We start from the raw sequence: 12,212 nt of genomic DNA, 5'->3' as shown, positions 1-12,212 counted from the left end.
ACAAACAAAAAACAACAACAACAAAAAAAAACTTTCTAGCAAAACAAAGTGGAACAGGCCCTTCATTCTCACTTGAGAAACTGAAACAGGAGACGGAGTTCAATCAAGGCCATCCTAGTTGCTAAACTAATTAACTTAATGACTCAGAGACTTGCAAAAAGTAGTAAATAATCCTGAAGTGTCACTCGTCCCCAATCCCAGCATCTGAAGGGTGAGGTAGGAAGATCATGAGTTCAAGACCAACCAGAAATATAAGCTCTGGGTTCCACAACAGCCTGAGCAATGAGACCATCTCAAAACACCAAAGGCAGGCTAGAGCAATAGCTTAGCACTTGTTCCACTTTCAGAGGACCAGGGTTCAAATCTCAGCATATACATGGCAGCTCACTATTTAACTCAATTCCAAGGACTCATAACATTCTCTTCTGGCCTCTACAGACACCAGGTACAGGCAAGATGTGGTGTACCAACCAACATACATGCAGGCAGAACACCCATACATGTAAATTTGGGGAACTGGATAGATATATAGCTCAGTGGTTAAGAGCACTGGCTGCGCCTGGAGAGACGGATCAGCGGTTAAGAACATCAACTGCTCTTCCTGAGGTCCTGAGTACAATTCCCAGCAACCACATGGAGGCTCACAATCATCTGTAATGGGATCTGATACCATCCTCAGATGTGTCTGAAGAGAGCAATGGTGTGCTCATATACATAAAATAAATCTTTTTTTTTTTTAAAGAGCACTGGCTGTTCCTACAGAACACCTAGGTTTGATTCCCAACACCCTCATGATGGCTCCCAAACATTTTTTGTTTTGTTTTGTTCTGTTTTGTTTTTAGAAACATGGTTTCTTTGTATTGCACTAGTTGTCCTGGAACTCATTCTGTAGACCAGGCTGGCTTCAGAGATACACTTATTTTTGTCATCAGAATCCTGAGATTAAAGGCATTCAACACTATGCCCTACTCACAAAGCATCCTTAAATCCAGTTCCAGGGATCTGACACCCTCTTCTGACCTTTAAGCAATAAGCATGCACATGATGCACAGACATATACATACACATACACATAGGCAAAATACACATAAAAATAAAATAATCTTTAAAAAAAAAAAGACGGGGCTAATGAAATGGCTCAGCGGTTAAGAGCTCCGATTGATTGCTCTTCTGAAGGTCCTGAGTTCAAATCCCAGCAACCACATGGTGGCTCACAACCACCCATAATGAGATCTGATACCCTCTTCTGGAGTGTCTGAAGACAGCTACAATGTACTTACATGTAATAAATAAATAAATCTTTTTAAGGGGGGGGCAAAAAAAAAGACAATCTTGATTATATGCTGGAGTTTATGTTTTGAAGACCTCTTTAAAGAATGTTTTCTAGCCAGGCAGTGGGGGTGCACACCTTTAATCCCAGCACTTGGGAGGCAGAGGCAGGTAGATTTCTGAGTTTGAGGCCAGTCTGGTCTACAGAGTGAGTTCCAGGACAGCCAGGGTTACACAGAGAAACCCTGTCTCAAAAAACCAAAAAAAAAAAAAAAAAAAAGTTTTCTGATTGAAATATCCTCCATAACTGCTTACAATTAGAGCCTCCCGCTTTGCCTACAATCCCCAGCTATAAAATGTACTTCTTTCTATATGCTGAAAGCTAACATGCGGCCTTTTTGTTTTTTAATGCTGATTGGACAATTAAGTCTCTTCTATCAACATATAAAATACCCTATAATTTGGGATCGCAGGCAGTTTAGATTACTGCTCATTTAAATTCAGAACCTGAAGCTACCTCCGGCGACACAGAAGCTACAGTGGTCGGGTATCACTTTACGTGTTACTAACAGAGGCTTCGTCTTACAAGGAAGCCTCAGGGTTCTACATCCCACAGACATCTTTAAGGGTTTTAATACAGCAAACAGCAGAAGCACTAAATTCAAGAGCCTACCAACTATCAAGATTTTTTTTTTTAATTCATGTCAATCAGTGCACCAGGTGGGTCTGATATCTACAGAGGCCAGAAGAGGGCGACCGATCCCTTGGAACTGGAGCTGTAGATGGTTGCTGGATGCTGGGAGCCAATCCCAGGTCCTCCAGTAGAGCAGCAGCCAGCGCTCTTAAGCACTGAGCCATCTCTCCAGCTCCTACCAGTTTAAAATAGCAAAAAAAGAAAATACTACCCCCACCTCCCCTTTCCTGCTCTCAGTATATACCAGCTGGGGTTTGTTTCTAGTGAAAATAGTTTAGGCCTTTTTTTTTTCTTCTTGGCTTTTCGAGACAGGGTTTCTCTGTGTAGCCCTGGCTGTCCTGGAACTCACTCTGTAGACCAGGCTGGCCTTGAACTCAGAAATCCACCTGCCTCTGCCTCCCAAGTGCTGGGATTAAAGGCGTGCGCCACCACTGCCCAGCTAATAGTTTAGTCTTTAGTCCCAAAGCCAAACTTACTCCTAGAAATGCTAACAGTCATTGCCTCAGACAAGGTTTCAAGTAGAAGAGATGCCATTTTCAGTATTTCCAGACCTTTTCAGTTAGGTGTCAGATGTGGAAAAACCTATTCTAAATAACTGATAGTTATTTAACTTTTTAAAAGAACAAATGGCTCACAAACTCAGAGGTTTGCATTGCCGTGTTAGTCCACAACAGTTTCTGCTGAAGATCTGAATCCACACACCCTTGGCTCCAGCAACTCATTTCTGCAACAACCTGCAGAAACAAATGAGGCTTGGGCACAGCAGAGATCAGCCAACCGATCCGAGGGCCAGCATTTAAATCTCAGGCTACAGAAACCCTGATACAGGACCTCTCATCTTATTCGGTCCACCTTCAGCAGACCGGGGGCTGACTTGCCTTCCTAGTTTTTTTACCTTACAAGTTTAATTACAAAAATAAGTTGGCTTTGAAGTGCTACTCAGAAACTGGAAAAAGAAAAAGAAAAAGGAAGTCTTCGCACTTGCGGGGGGGGGGGGGGGGGGGGAGTTTCTCGACCTCGAGACACTCTCCAACCTTCTGTGTCCCACAGTGTGCAGTCCTGAGCTCCTGCTCCGCGGGCCTAAGATGCTCTGGCCTCTCCCAGCTGCTCTGCTGCTTAACTTTTCCACCCTAGACACCCCTCCAGCTGCCTACGAAGTAGCACTGCCTCCCGCTTCTCTCTCAGGCTGTGCGGCTCGGGTTCACTTAAACTATTGCAAACTGAATCAATGAACGAACCTAGACTGGGGATTTCGGAAGACGAAAGCCGACACCAGACGGCAGAGCCCGCAGACCCCCACACTCATCCCATACAGACGGCCGACCCCGCATCCACACTACCCACACCTCGAACTCCTCATCCGCAAAGCATCCACCCGGCCCTCGCCCCTCGCCCCACACAGACCGCAGACCTCGCACTCATCCCTCCTCGTACCTCCTCCACTCACCCGGCACACACACACACACACACACACACACACACACACACACACACACCAGCACACACCTCGCCCACCGCACTCATCTTACTCGCCCTGCATCCACCCTGCAGACCCCCGCACTCACCCTGCACCCACCCCACACACCTGGCAGACTCATCCCGCAGACCCCACATCCATTCCGCACACCCCACAGACCCCACTCTCACCGCGCACACACCCCGCGCTCACCCCGCGCGCACCCCGCGCGCACCGCAGACTCCGTGCCCGCCGCGCCCGCTCGCAGCGGAGCCGCAGCTCCTGCCGGAGGAGCCGCCCGCGTCCGCCCCGCCGGGCGGCGCCGGCGGCAAGAGGAGGCTACGCGGAGCTTCTCCGACCCGAGATTCGGCCGGGGAAGCTCCAGCAGCAGAGGCCGCGGCCGCGAACTCCTCGCGACCCTGCACGGGCCCCGGAGCCCAGCGCCGCCCGCCCGATCCCTGTCGCCTGCGCCGCGCGTTGCGGGCGACCCCAAGACCCCCGCCTCGGGCCATGCCGCCGGCCTCGCCCGCCGCTCGCCGCTGCCTTTCTCTCCACTCACCGCTCGCCGCCATCTTCCCCAACGCTGTTCTCGATCGGAAACTCACAGCTCAGCCCCGGCCGCCGACACCGACTCCACCGAGGCCGCCGCCGGCGCTCTGAGGAGCAGAGGCAGCCGCCGCTGAAACCGCGGCGCGGGGGCCGCCGGGATTTGTAGTCCCACGGCCACGCCCAGCACTACGGGTCCCAGGGGGCCGTGCGCGAGCCAGGGGGCGTGGCCGCGAGGCCTGGGTTCCCCTGGGCTCACTCAGCTGCTGGAGCTGAAGCGGGCGTCCTGGGTTCGTTTTCCCGTGTGCCTGTCTCCATCCTGGAATTCCTGACATCTATGGAGTGTTCATTGTGCGCCAAGCACCGTTCCTCAAGACCAATAGCTAAGGGGGCGTCGTCCTTACTTTTCAGACGAGCAAACTGAGGCCGGAGGTCAGGAGCCCCTGCTAAGTCACTGACTTGAAAGGGTTTTGAGTTATAAGGTGTGCAGTCCCCAGGTTTGGTTTCCGAGTATCGTGATTTAAACCAGAGAACAGCTTGCATTACAGTGGGAAGAACCGAGAGACATCACCTTAACCAAGTGCATCTTAAAACTTGGTTCCACCAGAAGTGGCTCAAACTCTCACCCCATGCCTCCTCCCGATAGGACGCAGTGCAGAGAACAGAAAGCTAACAAGGTAGTGTTCTTGCCAAAGCAAACCAAAATAAGTAGCCTGAATCTAACGGAATAGGAAAATAAAATTAAAAAAAAAAAATGCAGAATGTGTGGCATTCTACAGAACCAGCCTGTCCACCAAGATAGTAAACCCTAGCAAGTGAAGCCAATTCCAGTTACCCCATGCCTCCAAAGCTGGAAACAGAAGAAACAAAAACTCAAAGTCGTCCTTTAAAACAGGGATTTATTGCCAACCTGGGGACCAGAGAGAGTCTGACCAAAATAGAGGGTCAAAGTTAAATGCAATAAATGTAGACCAGGCTAGCCTCCAACTCAGGCTAGCCCGGGCTGCCTCTGCCTGCCTAGTGCTGGATTAAAGGCGTGCACTAGCACCCAGGGTTTTTGGATAGTTCTTATGTAAAAAGAACTTGAAAAGGAATTTGGAGTTATGGGATAAAATAGACAACGTCTTGGGACACAACTGTATAAAAAAAATGTCTTCAGTGTGAATAAGATTAACCCTATCCTAACTCTCTGCTGTCACCTCAAGGATTTCCCACCTGCACTATGGCAGTTCCTACTTTACTGTTCTCAAGTGTCCACTCTCCACCCTTGGAGTTGTTCACATACCAGCCAAGTCCCAAGCCTGATGTGGTGGTGCACACTCTCAATCCCTGTACTCAGGAGGGGAGGCACAGGCAGCTGGATCTCTGAGTTCCAGGCTTCCAGGGCTACACTGGGAAATCCTATCTTTAAATTAATAATGGTAATAATAATTCTAAATGTAACAAAAGTACATTAAAAATAAATTATTGATTCAAGTGCAGTATTGTACTGAAAATGTATACAAATTCAGACATAGACATAACATTTACATATGTTGAGAGCACAACAGATATGGACAGTGAAACAAATAATTCAATTACTTCAGAAAAAGATCCAAAAAGAAGCCATATATGCTGCTGCTTTGGGTGGGATAAGCAGGTGATCCTGCGCTGAGAAACAGCACCTGGCAGGGACTAGAGGCAGAATTGAAAGTAGCTAGGTGACTCCCTCAGGTAGAGGTCAGCGAAGATGTCACCCTCATCCTTCCCTGTTTGCCCAGAGCACTCCTACATGAAGGGATCGTCTTGTGTCCCTTCTTCCAATTAGGGTTGGTTCTAAGACTATTGCCCCAAGGAGACACAAGTCAAAGGGTGAAGCCCTCGAGCCTGGGGCTTAATTAAGAATGCTGCCAGCTCCTCCTTCCTGGCCCCAACTCTCGATCTCTGAGAATCCAGAGGGAACGGGAGCACTCCTGAGGCTGAGGTCCTAGGCAAGACCCAACAGCAGCTGCCAGCCCTAAGAACAACCAACCTTCTTGGACATCCCCGTCCTTTGAGGGCCCCAATGCTTACATCACCAACAAGATTAGCCCAGGAGGTAGGCCTGGTAGGACACATCTGTAATCCTTGCATTTAGGAGGTATAAAAGGACAAAGGTTATCCTCAACTACGTCTGTAATTCCAGGCCAGCCTACACATGGTACCCTGTAATCCCAGGGCTCAGGAAGCTGAGGCAACAGGATTGTCAGGAGTACAGGGCCAGGTATGCCAGGGCTACCCAATAAGAGACTATTGGAAGGAAGAAAGATAGAGGAAAAAAGGAAGGGAGAGAGAAAAATTAGTTCGAATCTCAAAAAAGGAATGTCCTTTAGTGGTCACATTTCATGTTATATATGCAAAGAACAGACTACCATAGTGGTTTTAAAAAACTAAGGAGTGATACTTGGGTAGTAGGTAGTGTTTGTCCTTGACCGCTGCTTCAGTTCCTACCTCGGCTTCCTCAGTGATGGGCTCTTAAGTGGAAATCAACCCTTTTAGTCCTGGTGTTGATCACAGCAACTGAAAGCCAACTACAGACAGGTACACGGGCGTTTGCCGCTTTGGGTGCTGGGATTGAACCTAGAGCCTTATGCAAGCTCAGTACTCGCTCTAGCATTTTGAGCTGTACCCTCAACCCGTGTTTCTCATAGACTTTCAAATTTTCTGTAGACTCGGAACATTTCCAAAGTAGGAAAGCTGGTTGTGGTGGGACTTATATGTCAGACGGGGAGGACGGTACCAGTCAGAACTCATAGAGCACTTAAATGTTTCAAGTGCTTTGGGGTTTTCTTTTTGTTTTTTGTTTGTTTGTTTGGTTGGTTGGTTGGTTTTTCAAGACAGGGTCTCTCTGTGTAGCCCTGGCTGTCCTGGAACTCACTCTGTAAACCAGGCTGGTCTCGAACTCAGAAATCCGCCTGTCTCTGCCTCCCAAGTGCTATTTTTGTTTTCTTAATGGCTTTGTTTCATTTTGTTTTGAGACAGGGTCTTAAGCTGCAGCCCGAGCTGGTTTCAAACTCACAGCCATCCTCCTGGGACCTGGAGAGCAGCAGCACGCCCAGCTTTTCAAGAATTCTTTGTCTGGGCAGTGGTGGCGCACGCTTTTAATCCCAGCACTTGGGAGGCAGAGGCAGGTGGATTTCTGAGTTCAACGCCAGCCTGGTCTACAGAGTGAGTGCCAGGACAGCCAGGACAGCTATACAGAGAAACCCTGTCTCGAAAAACCAAAGGTAAAAAAAAAAAGAATTCTTTGTCCTTCTTCACCCCCATTCATGTAATCGTTGCATGGATGCTGATTACCCCCACTTCAGAGATGAATGAACAAGTGAGTCACTTGGCCGAGGACATACACCTGGCTGAGCCCCAGGCTCTTCTTCATCTCACCTCTTCACCTATGCACAAGCCACGGAGATCCATGACAGGCTTCTGGACATCCCTGGAGATAACTCAGGTCTTGACCTTTCGGCTAAAATCAAGAGTAGCAGCCGGGCAGTGGTGGCACATGCCTTTAATCCCAGCACTTGGGAGGCAGAGGCAGGCGGATTTCTGAGTTCGAGGCCAGCCTGGTCTACATAGTGAGTTCCAGGACAGCCAAGGCTACACAGAGAAACCCTGCTCGGAAAAACAAAATAAATAAATAAATAAATAAATAAATAGGGCTGGAGATACGGCTCAGTGGTTAAGAACACTGAATGCTTTTCCAGAGGTCCCGAGTTCAATTCCCTGCAACCACATGGTGGTTCATAACCATCTATAATGGAATCTGATGCCCTCTTCTGGTGTGTCTGAAGACAGCGACAGTGTACTTACATACATTAAATAAATAAATAAATATTTTTTTAAAAATAAATAAATAAATAAATAAATAAATAACAAAGAGCTGAGCAATAATTACTGCAGAGCCTGCTCATAAAGCATGAGGCTCCTATGGTTGTGGCTTCTCATCACAGCTAACGTTGCTCTAACCTTAGTCTCATGCTCACCTGGTGGCTTGAGACTGCTGCAGCTTCACACAAAGTCACAAGGAAGCCCCCAAATGCAGTCAGCATTGGGACAAGTGTCAGGGGGAATACTATGCCCACACACTCTTCTTTTTCTTTTCCACAATACCCTACATTCCTTAGCTCAATCCAATGCCCCCTAATATCTCCTGGTATGTAGGGATCTGGGTCAGGAGGCCATCTCTAGATGTGACAAATGCAGGCGTCCAAGTGACTAGATCTGCCTTAGGCTTTGCAGTGAACAGGTGAGGGAATGAGTCTTGGTTGTGCAATCTCGCCCGGGGGCCTCCTTCCTTTCCTTGTTCCAAGGTCTCCCTTTGCAGCACACACTGTCCAGGAATCCACTGCATAGTCCAGGCTGGCCCGAACACCACAGTGCTTCTCCAGGCTCTGCCTCCCCATAGCTAGGCTTACAAAGACCCTGCTTTTGTCTCATTGCTGTCCCTGGCCCCCGAATTCATCTTTTATTGTGTTGCTAGGGGCAGAGTCTTTGCTGTGTTGCTAGGGGCTGAGAGTATGGGCTGGAAGTATACCTTAATGATAGCCTAGAATGCACAAAGCCATGGATTTAGTCACCAACACTAAACAGATGAGATAAAAAGGAGATTTAAAAAAAAAAAAACCACTGGAGTGTTAGATAATCCCTGGGATTTGGGAAGCCGAGACAGGAAGATCACAAATTCAAGACCAGCCCAGGTGATTTAACAAAATCCTTCAACTTTTAAAAAGAAAGGAAGGAAAAAAGACAAGGAAAGTGAGGAGGTAGGGACTGGGGATGTAGCCCAGTGAGACTATAGTTTGGAATCCTAGATCCAGTCCTCGGTGTCACTAATTAATTAAATGAATGAATAAATAAATAATGGGTTTTAGTTAGCACTTAACCATCAACAGGCCAAGCCTGTTCTGCAACTTTCAGAGCTTTGCGCTAATGGCTGGTTTCTTGAACTTTCTGTGCCTCACCTGGGAACTCCAGCAACAGCCGGTGAAATGGTTCAATGGGAACCTAAGAACTGCATCAAGCCTGAGGTGTGCGCTGACTAAGACAGCTACGATTACCCGTGCCAGTTCCCTGCTCCGGACTAGAAGGGGTTACCAACGAGAGGGAGTTAACAGTTTCCCACATTTTCCTCCCATCTTGCATCATTGCAGTCATGACAGCCTGCAAAAGAAACTAGATGACTCCGGCCTGAGCATTGCGCATGCCTAAAACCCTGCTTGGAAAGACCAGCTCTGAAAGTGAGCTGGCACCAGCCCACCTCCCTAGAGGCTGTTGTCTGAACCGCTTCACACCCATGCAGGAATCCGGGCTTAGAAGGAGAGACGGGACAGGCAGAGGAGATCTAGGGCTGGTGGATACTCTGTGTTTGGTTTAAACTGGGGGAAACACATCTGAGACAGCTAGCGCTTCCACACTGGTTAGCACTTCCACACTGGTCGTAAAGAGCAGCCAGACAGGCCACTCCCTTCATTTAAAATCGGTTCTGGCGACCTGTAATTTTGTGTTGTGCGTGTGTGCCATGAAGGCTTGGCAGCCTACTGCAACTAGCCCTGGAGCTCCACTGCAGCCAACTTGCCCTGCCTGTGACCCGCAAGTGGCTCTCCCTAGCTGGATGAATTGGAAAGCCAATTCATGTCTGCTTGGTTGTGTTTTCTCTTCTCTAAAACTTTTGTTTTTCTTGTTGTTTGTTCAGGATTTTTTTGTTCCTCTTAAGATGGTTTTTCCTGAAGTCCAAGCTGGTCTCATTCCCCCCACCCCCACCCAGCCCCCGGCCTCTCTCTCTCTTTGTTTTTTTTTTCTTTTTTCAAGACAGGGTTTCTCTGTGTAACCCTGGCCGTCCTAGAACTCACTCTGTAGACCACGCTGGCCTCAAAGTCATAAATCCACCTGCCTCTGCCTCCCAAGGATCTGCTGGGATTAAAGGCATGCGCCACTGCGCCACCACCGCCCGGTAAAGATTTGTTTCTCTATTATGTATACAGTATTCTGCCTGCATGTATACCTACATGCTAGAAGAGGGCATTAGATCCCAGTAAAGATGGTCATATGCCACCGTGTGGTGGCTGGAAATTGAACTCAGGACTTCTGGAAGATTAGCCAGAACCTCTGAGCCATCTCTCTAGCTAGAATTTTCTACATAGCTGAAAATGACATTGAGTTCCTAATTATCCTGCCTCAACCTCCCAAATGCTGGGCTTACAGGCCTACGTTCTCTCTGTAGCCAAGCAGATATGGGATTTACTACTATGCCGGCTAAGCTAGTCTCAAACTTGTGGCAATTCTACTACAGGACTGAAGCAACTCACCCAGCTCTCCTGAAATATATTAAATGTATTTGCAGGAAGGAGGAAATCACGCTCTATAAAATGTTAAGTACCTGTGATGGTTAGGTGTTTTGGTTTTTTTTGAGACAGTGTCTCACTAGGTACCTCTGACTGTCTTGGGACTAGACTGGCCTCAGAGATCAGCCTATCTCTGTCTCCCAAGTATGATGGTCAGTGTTCATTGTCAACTTCACAGAAACTAGACTCACTTGGGAGATGGACCTTTGGGCCTGCCTGGGAGGTATCACCTTGACTGTGTTAAGCAAGGTGGGATGACCCACCCTCCGTGGATGGTGCCCTAATCCAGATGGTATCCTGGGCCATAGATATAGAGATGAACAGTAGCACTCCTTTGTTGTTCTTTGCTTCCAAAGTGTGGATGGGATGTGGGGGATCTGCCGCCTCACTTCCCAACGCAGGACGATGAGCTTCCCTTGAACTGTGAGCCAGGATAAACCCTTTATCCTTAAATTGCTTTTGTCCGATGTATTTTATCACAGCGACAGGAAGAGAAACTAAAACAGCACAGGCTGAAGGACCTCTCGGATAAGAAAGCAGGTGCTGAGAGGAACTTCCATGCGTGACTGGTGGAATAGCAAAATACTGCATGCAGCCATTTTAGAAAGTGAGCCTCTGAGATAGACCTTGGATGATAAACAGAGTTGCCATACGACCCAGCAGTTCCAATCCTGGGTATAGACTCAAGGGATCTGATAACATATCTGGGCCAGACATGGATGCACACGCCATAATCCTAGCACTCAGGAAATGAAAGCAGAAAGTGTTCATCCTCAGTTACATAGTAAGTGTGAGACCAGACTGAGCTATGCAAGATCCTAGTTCAAAAGAAGGGAGGGGAAGCGGAGGTGGCTCCTTCCGTGAAGTGCTTTGCCACTCAAGCATTCAGACCTCAATTCAAACCCCAGCATCCCTATAGTCCCAGCACCAGAGAGGCAGGGACAGGAAGGCCTGAGGATGAGTGGCTGGCCAGTCTAGCTGAACTCTTCTGGTTCAGTGAGCAACTATTTCAAAAAACTAAAAGTGGTGAGCTTAGCACAATGTCACCTGTCTTTAATCCCAACAGTAAAGTAGAGGCAGTCAGCTCTCTTGAGTTTCAGGCCAGTCAGGACAACATGTGAGACTGGCCAGTCAGAGCTACAGGGTGAGGTCTTTTCTCAAGACAAACAACAGCAGCTAGAAGGTGGGGAGCAACCGGGGAAGACCTCCAATGCCAGCCTCGCCGGAATCTTCAAGCACAGGAGCATGAACACATACATTCTCCCCCATGCACAGTAATCCAAAGTAAAAACTTAAAGTAGGCATGGTAGCACAGGCCTTTGGTCTCAGTACTCCAGAGGCTGACATAGAGGGCTGCAGAGTTGAAGGCCACCTTGGGTACTATGATGAGGTCAAGTCTAGCTTAAGCTACATAGTGGGGGCAAAGGTTAAAAAAAAGAACACTCTAGCCGGGTGGTGGTGGCACACGCCTTTAATCCCAGCACTTGGGAGTCAGAGGCAGGCAGATTACTGAGTTCGTGGCCAGCCTAGTCTAGAGTGAGTTCCAGGACAGCCAGGGCTACACAGAGAAACCCTGTCTGGAAGGGAAAGAAAGAAAGAAAGAAAGAAAGAAAGAAAGAAAGAAAGAAAGAAAGAAAGAAAGAAAGAAAGAAAGAAAGAAAGAGAGAGAGAGAGAGAAAGAAAGAGAGAAAGAAAGAGAGAAAGAAAGGAGGAACACTCTCTTTTGACTCTGTTTCAGAGGCTCAGTCTATGGTCACATGGCTGCCCTGCTTTGGGGCCAACCAGGAGGTCAAGACAAGCACGTGACAGAGCAGAAGTCTCACCTCATAACAACTGGAAAGCAGGAAGGGGCTGAAGTCTCACTATCTCCTTTACTGGCCTGCCCTACAGC

General features: G+C 48.1%; 1 protein-coding gene across 3 annotated transcripts in view; it reads right to left on the bottom strand.

The window, feature by feature from the left end:
* The window catches only part of Ncoa3 (nuclear receptor coactivator 3), an 85,759-nt gene extending 81,626 nt beyond the window's left edge, over positions 1-4,133 (bottom strand). For all 3 annotated transcript variants that reach the window (XM_031372797.1, XM_031372796.1, XM_031372798.1), the window contains exon 1: positions 3,979-4,133. The gene's annotated coding sequence lies outside the window, so the exon portion shown is untranslated. The remainder of the gene's footprint in view (positions 1-3,978) is intronic.
* Between the last annotated feature and the right edge of the window lie 8,079 nt (positions 4,134-12,212).

The sequence above is a fragment of the Mastomys coucha genome, unplaced genomic scaffold (genome assembly GCF_008632895.1).
Source record: "Mastomys coucha isolate ucsf_1 unplaced genomic scaffold, UCSF_Mcou_1 pScaffold15, whole genome shotgun sequence".
In the NCBI taxonomy this organism is placed as follows: Eukaryota; Metazoa; Chordata; class Mammalia; order Rodentia; family Muridae; genus Mastomys; species Mastomys coucha.
Note: the sequence above shows the minus strand (reverse complement) of the source record. Positions and strands in the feature narration are given on the sequence as shown.